We start from the raw sequence: 13,985 nt of genomic DNA on the forward strand, positions 1-13,985 counted from the left end.
GACAAAATTCTGAAGGACACAAAGGGATGGAGTGATTCAGAGGAATCACAATTGATTTTGAATCCAAGTGAAGAGACAGAGGAAGCTTTGGAGGAATGGCGAAGTGAGGATACGCTTAAGAGTTAAGCTCAGAGAAGCTGAACAGTGGAAGGCGGAGTTCTGAATAACTATGCAAGAGAGGAACGATTAAGAGAAATCAAAATGGAACATTGAGTCCATCTGAAGGATTTAAGAAGACATTGATTAAAGAGCATGCGGAGTTAAGCTCAGATCATAGTGGCGCAACAGAACAACGAAGGAGGAAGAACTTCTGAAGAACCCAAAAGACTCGCAGAAACCCTTGAAATGGTGTAAAAACTAAGTAAAGGGACGAGTGGAGAAGTGAAGTGTTAATCACTCAGGAGCTATTAGATCTGTGAGATCAACGATCTAGGTGGTATCGCATCGGCAGATTGGCGGAGGCATTGAAATCGGCGAGCGACTGTCAATTGATCGTGGATCTTTGGATCGGGATCAGATCAACGGTCATGATCGAAATAGCAATCGCATTTCGGAAAAGCTAAATGACAATGAAAATGGAATGGAGTGTAGCGATATGCCGACAGCGATATCACCGATATGCGATAATCGGTGATCGGAGGTGTCGGCATTTTGGGGAGTGGACCCGACGATAGTTATGAATGCGGGATTAAGAAATTTGAAGTCCGGTCTTATATAGGTTGGAGCAGAGTATTCCTTGTATTTTGTATAAGGGTTGTGTCGAAGGTTTTAACACTAAGTATGATTTAAAGGTTCCGATAGTTGAATATCAGAGTCGGAGGGGTGATGCAACCATATATGTGGTGTGTCGTGATAGGAGCAAATGCCGATTGCGATGAGGTTTAACCTTGGGAACTGTGCAGAGTCCATGTAAAAGGGTGAAAGGTATGTTTATGTGTGTATTTCCTTTGTAAATGGGTTTTAATAGGAAATAGCATGATGAGGCCTTTAATGGTTATGTATGCGGTTAAGGGGTGATATAAAGGTTCTGAAGGGTTTCACGTTCCCGATAGAAGGATTTAGAGGAAAGACTTTAATCAAAGTCTTATACAAAAGCTCGAGAGTTGATATAGTCCTGATAGGAGGTCTAGGCAGGATGATTGGTTCTGATAACAAAGGAACTATGGCAAAAGGGTCTTAACCATGTATGGTTAATGAAGATTTGACTCTATTGCAAAGTTAAATACTTGGGACAATGAGTTTATGCAAATTCTTGCACACTGTGGGTATGTGCGGGTGTTACCCTTCACCAAAGCAGGACTACCTCCATTAGAAATAACTACACCAATTGCTGGAAGACCAACTTTGGAACAATTAGAGGAAAAACAAGTTTCAGGACAAAGGTTAAATCTTGTCGAAAGACAAACTTTGTTAGCTTATGAAGTGAAGAAAAAACAAGTATAAGAAGGAACATCTTCCATAAGAAAACAAAAAGAGACAAGATAACAAATTGATCAACCCATTCTTGAACAAATAGAGTAACCTATTTTTGAAAACAAACAATAAGTTGAATCTCAAATTGCTATTGAAATAGTTGAAATTACTAAAAAAGATATGACAGAAGAAGGGCAAGGATCTACCATCCTCACTCCTGAACAAAGGCTTCAATATGAAAGACAACATAAAGAATGACAAAGACAAAGATAAGAAGAGGCAAGAGAGAAGCAGAAAGATAATTCTAGGAGAAGAAGTAAAAATGAAGAATATTCCTCCTTCAGTTTTACCAAATTTTCATGGAATGTCATCTAAAGATCCTGATTCCTTAATGTTCGAATGCGAAATCTCATGTAGAACTTATGGTTATATTGATGATACTCATAAACTTCATCTTTTCCTGCTAATCTTAAAGCAACTGCCTTCAAATGGTTTATGGGATTGCGAGAACATTCTATCACTTCTTGGGAAGAAATGAAGATTTTTTTTTTGAAGAAATATCAAGCCTATTGCAGGCCTAGAGATTCAAAAAAAGATTTTTTTCGAATGTCTCAACAAGAAGATGAGAGTTTGGAGGAGTAATTGTAACGATTTTTGTATAACCTGCAAAAATCCAAACAACATTCTCTCAATCCAGATACCATTAGAACAATTTTTATTAAAGAAATAACAGATGAATATCTTGATATTCTCAATGTAATGGGTAAATGAGATATTTCATATATACCATTTGATGAAATAGCTGAATTATGTCAAAAATACTCTAGAGGTAGATCCAAAACAGGAAAAAGAGAAATAACTTCTAGAGCTTCTAAATCAGCAGCAGGAGGAGTAACAAGAGCATAAATAGGGAGTCTGTTATAAAACTTTAAAACAGATCTTTTGAGCACCTTAGGAACACAAGTTGATGTGTTAAAAGAAAATAAGAAACAAGAAGAAGAAGAACAAACAATGTCAATCTTTTGTCCTAAGTGTAGAAAGAAGCATCTTTTATGAGAATCTCCTTTGGATAATATTCAAGTGTGTGGACTTTGCACAGAAAATCATTCAACATAAAATTGTCCAAAGCTTAAAGAATTGCAAATGAATCCAATAGAAGAATTACATGGAATAGATTCTCTTTACTATATGGCACCAAGGAGACCTTGGCAACCAAGGATTCCTCAACAATTCTTTCAACAAACTCCCCAGAATTATCAGTATCCTCCTCAAAATTCATGGAATGCTCCAATGCCATGGCAAGCATGGCCTCCACAACAATACCAAAACCAACCTGCACAAGGTTGGCGAGGATATAGTTATGGAACTCAGCCATCTCAGCCATCTCAACAAATGTATCCTCAACAATATCAATATCCTCAACAACCATTTCAATATCAACAATTCCAACAAAATCCACAACCAATGTCATTTCCACAACAAAATCCTGCACCATTATTAACTCAACCACAATAGCTTCAGCTGCCTTCTAACCAACCCCCACCTAGACCAACTCAATTACCAGCTCAACCAGTAGCAAATCCGAGTAACAAAGTGGAAAGACCAGCTTATAATATGGAAGAAGTAACATATTTTCCTACATATTCTATCCTTCCTATACAAGATGTCCACTTAAGGTTTGGGAAAATATTCAACAAAGATTCTCCACCGATCATAGAAGAATAAACTAAACAAGGAGAACAATATGAAAAATCTCATCTAGAAAATTAGATTCAGAAAGGAAAAGCAATTATGATTCAAACACCACCCTATCCAGAGAGGTTAGTAGAGCAGAAAATCAAAATTCCAATTTCTCTTCCTGAATTTGATATTTTAGATGAATTAAAGAATTCTTATGTCAAAATTCCTTTGCTGCAAGCTATAAAAGATATACCAATCTATGCAAAAACAATTAAGGAATTATGCATTAAGAAAACTGGTAAAAAGAAAAGAGATCCACCCACAATCCAAGTCATTGACCAATTAGCTAGTCTCATGTCTGCAAAGACCACAATTGAAAAATATATTGATCCTGGGATACCTATGGTTACTATTTCGATTAATGATTTTTTAGTTCCAAATACTTTAATAGATTTGGGAGAAGCTATAAATGTCATGACAACAAAAACTATGAAATATTTGAAATTACCTAATATTCGACCTATTACTATAGTTTTAGAGCCAACAGATAGATCTAAAGTAGTACCAGAGGGAATATTAGAATACATAATTATTTCTTTGGATTCATGGGAATATCCTGTAGACTTTTTGATCTTGCAACCAAAAACAAATTTAGGAGGCGATCCTTTAATTCTTGGAAGACCTTGGTTAGCCACAACATATGCCTTCATTGGATGCAAATCATGAAGCATGATCATATCACATGGAGATGAAAGGAAACATTTTACACTCTATCCTCTTGCTCAATCTCCTTATTTATTATCATGGCTTGACAATGATCAAGAAAACACTTGGCCTATTTTAAGCATTAGTCAAGCCTTTAATTTTAGAGAAGAGGAAGCAGATGAGGGTTTAATAGATCTTTTTATCTCATAACCTGATATTTCCGAACAATTAAGAATAACACAATATGAATCTACAAATCACCTTTTAAGTCAATGCTTTTAGGAAAATTGTACTATTCAATCATTGTAGAATTCATTTGAAATCCTTTTTCCTGTTAATTCCATTACCAATTCTCAAAGCAAAATCATTGAAATTGAACTTGGAAAGAGTTTAAATATTGGTAATAATCTAGAATCATCACAAGAAACACAGGTAATTGTATTATTACAAAAATATTCAAAAGATTTTGCTTGGGATTATACAGACATGCAAGGAATTTATCCGAAAACATTTATTCACCATATCTATACTGATGATCATATCAAACCAGTAAGATAACCACAAAGAAGAATGAATGCTATGATGAAAGAAATAGTGAAAGAGGAACTGCAAAAACTGTTACTAGCAGGATTCATCTATCCTATTTCAGATAGTCAATGGGTTTCACCTCTAGTTGTGGTACCAAAGAAAAATGGAAAATGGAGAATATGTGTAGACTATAGGGAACTGAATAAAGCCACATTAAAATACCACTTCCCATTACCATTCATTGACTAGGTACTAGATTCATTAGCTGGAAATAAATACTTTTATTTTCTTGATGGGTTTAGTGGATACAATCAAATTAAGATAACATTAGAGAACCAAGATAAAACAACATTTACTTGTCCATGGGGAACATATGCATAAAATGTTTTTTCCTTTGGGTTATGTAATGCACTTGCTACTTTTCAAAGAGCAGTCCTTGCAATCTTTGTTGATCTAATTCATGAATGTGTAGAGGTTTATATGGATGATTTCACTATATACGGAAATACATTTGATGATTGTTTGAAGAATCTTGAAATTTTTTTGAAGAGATGCATAGAGAAAAACTTATCTCTCAGTAATGAGAAATGTTTTATGATGTTAACTGAAGGGATAGTGTTGGGACACCACATTTCTTCTTCCGGAATCAAGGTGGACCCAACAAAAATAGAAGTCATTGTAAACTTAATGCCACCATCAACTCAGAAAGAAGTAAGGAGTTTCTTAGGATATGCAGGCTATTACAGAATATTTATTGAAAATTTTAGTAAAATAGCTTTGCCTCTATTTAAGTTACTTGCAAAATACATTGAATTTCGATGGACTACTGATTGTCAAAATGCATTTCAAAAATTGAAAGAAAAATTGTCAATAGCTCCCATTCTTTGTGGACCGAACTGGTCATTGCCATTCCATATATCCACTGATGCATCTGATACAACAATAGGAGCATCACTTGGACAAAACAAAATCAATTTAATTATGCCATATACTTCATAAGTAAAAACCTAACACTGACAGAATTAAATTACATAGTCACAGAAAAAGAAATGCTAGCTGTAGTGCATGGAGTTAACAAATTTAGGCATTATATAACAAGATATCAAGTATTTATTCATATAGATCATTCAACCATTATATACTTAATGAACAAAGCAATTACCATCAACGTAAACTTTGAAACGGGAACTGATACTGTTATCCGTTTTGTAGAGATAACAAAAAAGTGACCCGATTTTGAAAAGGGATGATGCAGAACACACGTTTTTTTTAGAGCATAGTTTTTGGCACTTTAATTTTTTCTATGTACATTATGTTTTAGAATGGTAGTGATTTTTCACGCTGATTTAAAAAAGTGAGTATTCTGCATCACACCCTTTTTTCAAAAGACCTGTTTTTTGGCTTTAAATTTTCTAATGTATAAAATGTAAATAATTATTTTGTAAATTTGATAATTTTTGAAGTGGTCGTTTTCTTCATATTTTCTTCTTTTTTTTTTTTAGTGGGGTTTTTATTGTTTTGCATTTTTAAATTAGAAGGTCGATATTTTGCATTTTCGATATTCTACATATTTATACATCGTTAATTAAATTTTCAATCCACATGAAATAATTATCTCTAAAAAACAAATATAAAAATATATATAAAAAATACAAAAATAAAAAATAAAAAATGTAAAGAAAAAATGATCTCATAAACCATAAAAGAATTTGGAAAAAAACATATATATATATATATATATATATATATATATATATATATATATATATATATATAAGTAAGTAAAAATTGAGAAAAAAAAATTAGCAAAAACTAGGAAAAAAAATAAAAACAAACTAATTAAAAAAAAAAAGAAAATTAATGGAAAAAAATTAAAAAAAACTAGTAAAATTAATATTAAAAAAAAACAAAAAATGTCAAAAAAAATTATCTCACAAAACATAAAAGAATGTGGAAAAAAAAAAAAATAATATATATATATATATATATATATATATATATATATATATATATATATATATATATATGTAAGTAAGTAAAAATAGAGAAATTAAAAAAAAACATTAGCAAAAATTGAGGAAAAAAAAATAAAAAATTAAAAACAAACTAGTTAAAAAAATAAAATAGAAAATTAACCAAAAAAAATAAAAAATTGGTAAAATTGATATTAAAAAAAACAAAAATAAATTTAAATTATAAAAAAAAACCAAAAATATGCATATTTTTTATTAAAAAAAAAAGTAATTATTTTTTATTAAACATACATATTTTATTTAAATTTTTTTTTTTTTTTTTTTTTTTTACAACAATCTTTTTTTTATTAAAAAAAATTATAATTTTTTTTAAAACAATTATTATTGTTATTATTTTTAATTTAAAAATACAAATTATTAAACCTACATTTTATATTTAAAATAAAATAAAATTAAACCTACATTTTATATTTAAAAAAAAAAAATAAAAAAAAAAATTTACATTTTTTTTAAACAATCTCTTTTTTTTTTAATTAAAATATATATATAAACAATTTATTTATTTATTTAATTTTTTAATTTATTTAAAAATACAAATCATAAAAAATATTTTAATTTTTTTTAAAACAAATTTAATTTTTTAATTTAAAATTTAAAAAATTATTAAAAAAAATTAAAAGTTAATGTTTCGTTTGTTTGTTTTTTTTTTAATTGAAAAAAAATAAAAATTGGTGGCCCTCCGCCCAAATTAAACAATTTTGATTTTTAATTATAAATATGTTTTTTAAAAATGTTTTTATTAAATATTTATTAATAATTAAAAAAAATTATTAAACAATTTTAATTAAAAAAATAATAAATAAATAAATAAATTCGGCCCACGGCCGCGCCACCACCGGGTGGCGAGCGGGCCGTTGGGCGATTCCACGCAGCCCCTCGGCCCACGACTACGCCACCACCAGGTAGTGGGCGGGCCGTTGGGCGATTCCGAGAATCGCCCAACGGCTTGCCTGCCGCCCGGTGGAGGCGCGACTCTGGGCCAGATTTATTTATTTATTTATTATTATTATTATTATTTTTTAATTATTATTATTATTATTATTTTAATAATATTTATTTTTATTTTTATTTTTTTATTTTTAAATAAAATAAAAAATAAAAATAAAAATTGTTAATAAAAACAATTTTAAAAAACATATTTATAATTAAAAATGTTTAATTTGGGGCGGCCGTGGGCCTAATTTTTATTTATTTTTATTTTTATTTTTATTTTTATTTTTAAATAATAAAAACAAAATTAATTAATTTTTTTTAAATTGTTTAATAATTTAATTATATATATATATATATATATAATTATTAAATATGTTTTTTTTTTGAAATGGTCGGTTGCTATATATTATATTCTGAGAAAAAAAAAACAAGGATTTCGAATCCTCTGGTACATAGATTGCACAGACTCAGAGGGAGCAAGGGGTTTACAAAATGTGGCTGCCCCCTTGGTCCTTAGATTGCTTTTTTTCCTACTGTTAAAGACAGCGCTAGTATAGATTCTAATAAAGGAGAATAACAGAAAAATACATTTGAAATTCATTCAGTCAATCATGATGTGTTGGATGTGTCTTGCTGTTGATTCCTCTAGCTTATCATCTTTGGCTTCTTGATTGACGCTGGAGGAGCTGGTGGCGATGGCGTTCTTTTCCAGCCAGAATTTCAGAGTGGAAAGTGATTCTTCGACATGGCCGCAGCGGTTTGTGAGCTGCCTGAATTGCTCTTGGAGGGAGGTCACCCTATGCATGAAAAGCTGGATTTCTGCTTTATACTTTTCAGTGTTAATGCGGTCCTGTTCAAAAAGTCTCCTGCTGTGCTCGTCAAGACGCCTATCGTGCCCTTCTAGTCTTGCATCGAGTAGACCATGCTTTTCCTCTAACAATGACTGCTGAGTCCTTATTTCTTCTAGCTCAGCTTGTAGATCAGCACAGTGTAAACAATCCTCACTGCGCGCCATTGATGGGAGAAAGATACGATAGTGGAGATAGTTGAAAAAAGAGGTCCAGTGGGCGGGAGAGTTTAGAGCGTTATTGTATGCTCTGACTTGGAGACAAGATTTGGAGACGTTGTCAGAGGAGACAGTGCTTCCCGCTTCCAGAGCAACAGGAACAGATGGGAGATTGGGCGGAGGATAATTGCACGAGCCGAAAAGAACCAGAGGTCTATAGGAAGAGAGGCAATTGGGGCAGAGGGGGATATCAGAGGTGAGGGCGGAGAAAAGGAGAGAGGAGGGAGCTGGGGAGAGCTCGCTGAAGAGGCGAGAGGTGTGGAGACAGAATAAGAGGGGAGATGCTGTAAACGGCGGGCATAGACGGTGAGAGGAGGGCGCAGAATGAGAGGATGGAGGAGCAGCTAAACGAGCCGCCCTGCAGAAACGGGCTTGGGCTTTCCTGAGTAACACCCTGCAGAGACTAGCTTGGGCATTCCTGAAAAACACCGCAACAGAAGTTAAAATGAATTTAAACAAAATAGAATGAGGCGATACCAGAGTATTGTTTCTCCTGAGATTCTGAGTAAAAGCGCCTGCTTCAAACCGATGTTGCTGCTCTGTCGCTTGATCTTGATTGACAAATCTTTGCTTGCTGTTGCCCACATTTATAGGTTGGATCCAACAATGGATAGAATGCCTAGCTGGAGTCGGACTCTCGGAAATGGTGAGATATTTTCCCAAATATTTCATGCAATCTCCATTTGCTGTATTTTCAATCCTTATGCCGGCGCTGTATTGATTTATTTTTCCTTGATGACAGGTGATTCTCTCTATCGAGGCTCGGATTTGACTGTTTATGCATATTATGCTCTCTGCAATTTGTCCTGCTACTGTGGAGACCATGCCCTTCGCACACTTGATGATCATGCGAATCTGGGCGGTGCCAGGATTTTCTTGAGTCATGGCAGGGGTTGAAAAGTTTCTCTATTGTTGTGCCTTAGCGCACCTTCCTGCTTTCCCACTGCATTATTCGCGTGCTTGTCTGCTTCCATATTTAGCGTGCGAAGAATGTGATAGATTTTAATGTTTTCAAAATGTTTAAGGAGGAGTTTGATTCGCTCAATGTGTTGCTGGAGATTGCTGTTAGGAGATCGCTGATTGTAATTCATGATGCGAATAAGAATTGAAGAGTCTCCAAAAACTAGTGCCTTTCTGATACCCATATTTTTTAATTGTAACAGACCTTGATAAAGGGCTAAAGCCTCTGCATTGTTGTTTGTTTTTCTTCCCAAGCTCCATTCATAACTGCAGATTTCATCCCCTGACTCGTTTAATATTACTCCTCTCGCTCCTGCTGGTCCTGGGTTGGACTTTGATGCACCATCGAAGTATAGAGTTGGACAATTACTGCTCTGAATCCACATCTTATAATCCTGAATTGGGAGTCTAATTTCCCACTCCCTGATTTGTTCATGCTGCTGTCTGTCAGTTCTCTGAGTATCCTGCTGATGGCCTGGTCGGTCTAGTATGTGCCTGATAACTGATCTCTCTTCCACTGAGTAATCTGCTGCTTTGATTTTTCCTGTATACTTTGCTGCAATTGTCTCTTGCGCCAAGATGTGAGCTTTATTGCATGTCATTCGAACATTACTCTCTTTGTTTTGGAAGATCTTTTTATTTCTTGTGAGCCAAATTTTCCATAGAAGGTTATGAGGTATGATAGCCCAAATTCTTTTGACAATCTTGCTCCTCTTGTCTTTCCATGGGCAGTTCCTTCTCCATTCATGAATTGTCTCTGAAATGTTCTGTTGGGATTGCCATTTTATATTGCCCAGGTTGGACAAATTGATCCAGCATCTCTTCGCGAAGGGGCAGTCAAGGAACAAATGTTGAATTGTTTCCTCTGCTGAGCAGCAGTTGGGGCATCTTGAAGGACCGTTGATCCCTCTCTTTCTTAAGTTTTCAGATGTGAGGACTTTGCCTTTTAGCAGCAGCCATGTGAAAAATTTAACTTTGGGAATGGCCTCGGATTTCCAGATTGTTCTCCATTGGTTCCAAATGGGAATCTGATAGGTGCTATTACAGATATATTGATAGCCAGACTTGATGGTGTAGCTTGAACCCGTGGGATCCCATCGAAATCCGTCTGCTGCTCCTTTTTTTATGGGTGCTCTATTCTGAAGATTTTTTTGGAGGGCTTTGAAGTTTGCTTCTAGATTTGAAGGGGTGGCTGGAAATTCCCAATTAATCCAGGCTCCTGTATCTACATCCCATTTTGATATTTGATCAAGCCTCTGAATGCCTTTACTATTGAGATGGAGAATGAAAGGGATGGCTTCTTCTATTGTATTTAGAGGTTGAAGACCCATTATCTTGTCAGTAGCATAGTTGATACTGTCCCCTCCTCCAGGGATCTTTGAGGTGTTTTGATTGAGGATGGGGATTGCTTTCTTGCAGAGATGCCAAATTTTGGTGGAATCTCTGTTGGGAATGTCTATTTCAAGAAGTCTTTGCCTTTTGCCGTTAAGGTATTTGCTTTATATGACCTGTTTCCACCAGGCTTTTGGCTCATTAATTAACCTCCAAGCCATTTTGATCCCAAATGCCAAATTTAGGATTTTTGGGGCTCTAATTCCCAGACCACCTCTGTCCTGAGATTGAATTACACTTTTCCAACTGACCAAATTGAATCTATTTTTTTCTTTTTTCCCTCCTTGCCATAAGAAATTTCGGAGGGCGGTTTCCAAATAATTATTAAATATTTAATTATAAATAAGTTTTTTTAAAGATTATTAAATACATTTTTTTTAGTTTAATATTTTTTATTAAAATTGTTTAATAATTTATTTATTTATTTTTTTCAAATAAAAAAATAAAATTTCGTTTTAAAAACAAAATTATATTTAAAATTTATTTTCTGATTTGTTTTTAAATAAAAAAAGAAAATTTATTTATTTATTTATTTTTTTCAATCAAAAACACATTTTTTTTGTAAGTTTAAAATGTTTTGTTTTTTTTGTTTGTTTGTTTATTATTATTTTTTATAATTTTTATTTTATTATTATTATTATTATTTTTTTTTTTTTTTCTAGTTTTTTAATTCTTATATTTTATAGGTTAATTTTGTTTTTTTTGTTTGCATTTTTATGATTGATTTTTATTTTTGATGTTTGATTTCTTTTGTTTTTTGTTTTTTTATTTTTATTTTTTGTTTTTAGTATATATTTTTATTTATGTTTTGTTTTGTTTTGTTTTTTTTCATTGTTTTAATTAATTTTTTTTTTAATTTATTTATTTATTTTAATTTTAATTTTATGTTTTCATTATTTTTTTGAAATTTTAATGTTTTTTGGGGTCATGATAAAATATTTTACACTATTATTTCAAAAAGTTGAAATTTTACCCTTGAAAAAAAATTTGTTATTCCAGAATTAATACTTTTCGTTTTGAGGGGTTTTTTGCACAAAATTTACCATTGAAAAAAAAAATGTTATTCGAACATCAACACTTCGTTTTGAGGGTGTTTTTTGGACTTTTTTGCACAAAAATTGGTTTTCACCACCATTTTTAAAACATGTTGAAAATTTACCCTAGAAAAAAAGTGTTATTCCAGCATCAACACTTTTCGTTTTTAGCACTGTTTTTGATGGTTTTTCGGGGTTTTTTGGCTAGAGTTCCCGTTTTGAGTTTATAGTTCCTGTTTCAAAGTTTACATAGTTTACCAACGACATAATAACTAGATGGATATTATTGATGCAAGAATTTAATATCACTATTCTAGATCGACTAGGCAGAGATAATCAAGTGACAGATTTTTTGTCAAGACCTCATTTCCATGGTGATCAAATCCATGTTTTAGAAAATTTTCCAGATGAAAATTTATTTTCTATTACAAATAAAACCCCATGGTTTGCAGACATAACCAACTATTTATCATTTGCAACATTACCATCCGATTTCACCAATAAACATAAAAGAAAAATAATTAGAGAAAGTGCTAGATATAGCTGGGTCAATGGTGACCTCTTCTATACTAGTTCTGATCTATTGATAAGAAAATGTGTTAGAGAAGACGAATTTTTTGATATTTTGAAAGCATGTCATGACGAACCATGTGGTGGCCATTTTGTAGACAAGCGGACAACATACAAGGTACTCAAACTTGGCTACTACTGGCCAGCCATCTTCAAGGACTCAAAGGCCTATGTTAAAAGATGTGACAGCTGCCAAAGAACAGGAAGACCTACAATATCAGATGAAATGCCATTAAAACCACAAGTACTGATAGAGCCATTTGAACAATGGGCTCTTGACTTTGTGGGACCAATTAACCCACCTTCAAATGGAAAGAAGTACATTTTAGTGTGTACAGATTATGTTACAAAGTGGGCAGAAGCAAAGGCGGTGGCAAGAGAAACAAAAGACACAATGGTTTCATTCATTTTTGAGGAAATATTTGTTAGTTTTGGAGTTCCAAGACAAATTGTTATAAATTAGGGAACACAGTTCACATCCAAACTTGTCTGAGATCTTACAGAAAATTATAAAATTAAACACAAAAAGTCTACTCCATATCATCCTCAAGCAAATGGACAAGTAGAGTCCACTAACAAAGTTATGGAAAATATCATGATGAAAACAATGCAGATGAACAAGAAAGATTGGTCAAAAAAGTTAAAGGATTCACTGTGGGCATATAGAATTACATGGAAAAATACAACTAGATTCAACCCATATTAGTTAGTATATGGTAAGGAAGTTCTGTTACCCATTGAATTTCAAATTCAAACATTTAAACTTGCAGTAAAATTGGGAATGGATTTAACAGAGGCACAACAACAAAGAGTCATGCAATTGAATGAATTAGATGAAATAAGACAACAAGCAGTAGAACACACATCACTAGTGCAACATCAAAGAATTAAATGGCATGATAGATTTATTAAGAGTAAAAAATTTCACAAACGAGACTGGGCACTACTCTTTGACTCCAAGTTCAAGGATTTCAAAGCAAAGTTTACAACTCATTGGCTTGGGCCATATGAGATAGAAGAAATTTTTGACAATGGAGCAGTTAAAATAAAAACAATTGATGAAGAAGAAATTTCATTTATAGTCAATGGACATAGGCTTAAGGTCTACAATAAGACTATCAATAATTTTTTTTTTTTGAAAAGAGTCTCAACAGATAGCAATATGGAAATAATAAAACAACATAGTGATATGTCTTCCTTACTTCCAATAAAAAAAAGAAGAAAAAGGAAAAGGAGTTTGGTTGTGAAAATCCATGAAACTGACACAATACAAACTCAAATTCATATTGGAAAACCAACTAGTTTAGCCAATATGAATTCCCCAATTTCTTTTACCTTTTATTTAGTTTATTTTGCAGAAATCATCCTCCATCATTCTAAGACTTGAGGACATGTCTTAAAATAAGCAAGGGGGAAGATTCGTAATAAAACTATGCAAATAGTTTGGACTAGCTGCATTGCAGAAGGGACCTGAAACAACATCCAGGATAATATTGTAGAAGGGACCTGAGATATCAACATTGTAGAAGGAACCTGAACAATCAATACTCAACAGAAGGGACCTAAGTCAATATCAGATGAGGAAACATAAAACAAATAAGAAAATACTAGTGTTTACATTCCATCAGAAAATATTTTTGAAGAACCATCATTATGAGTAAAAAATGAATC

Source organism: Pinus tabuliformis, chromosome 5_2, assembly GCF_031772625.1.
Source record: "Pinus tabuliformis cultivar Carrire ecotype Pingquan chromosome 5_2, CPIR1, whole genome shotgun sequence".
Classification (NCBI taxonomy): Eukaryota; Viridiplantae; Streptophyta; class Pinopsida; order Pinales; family Pinaceae; genus Pinus; species Pinus tabuliformis.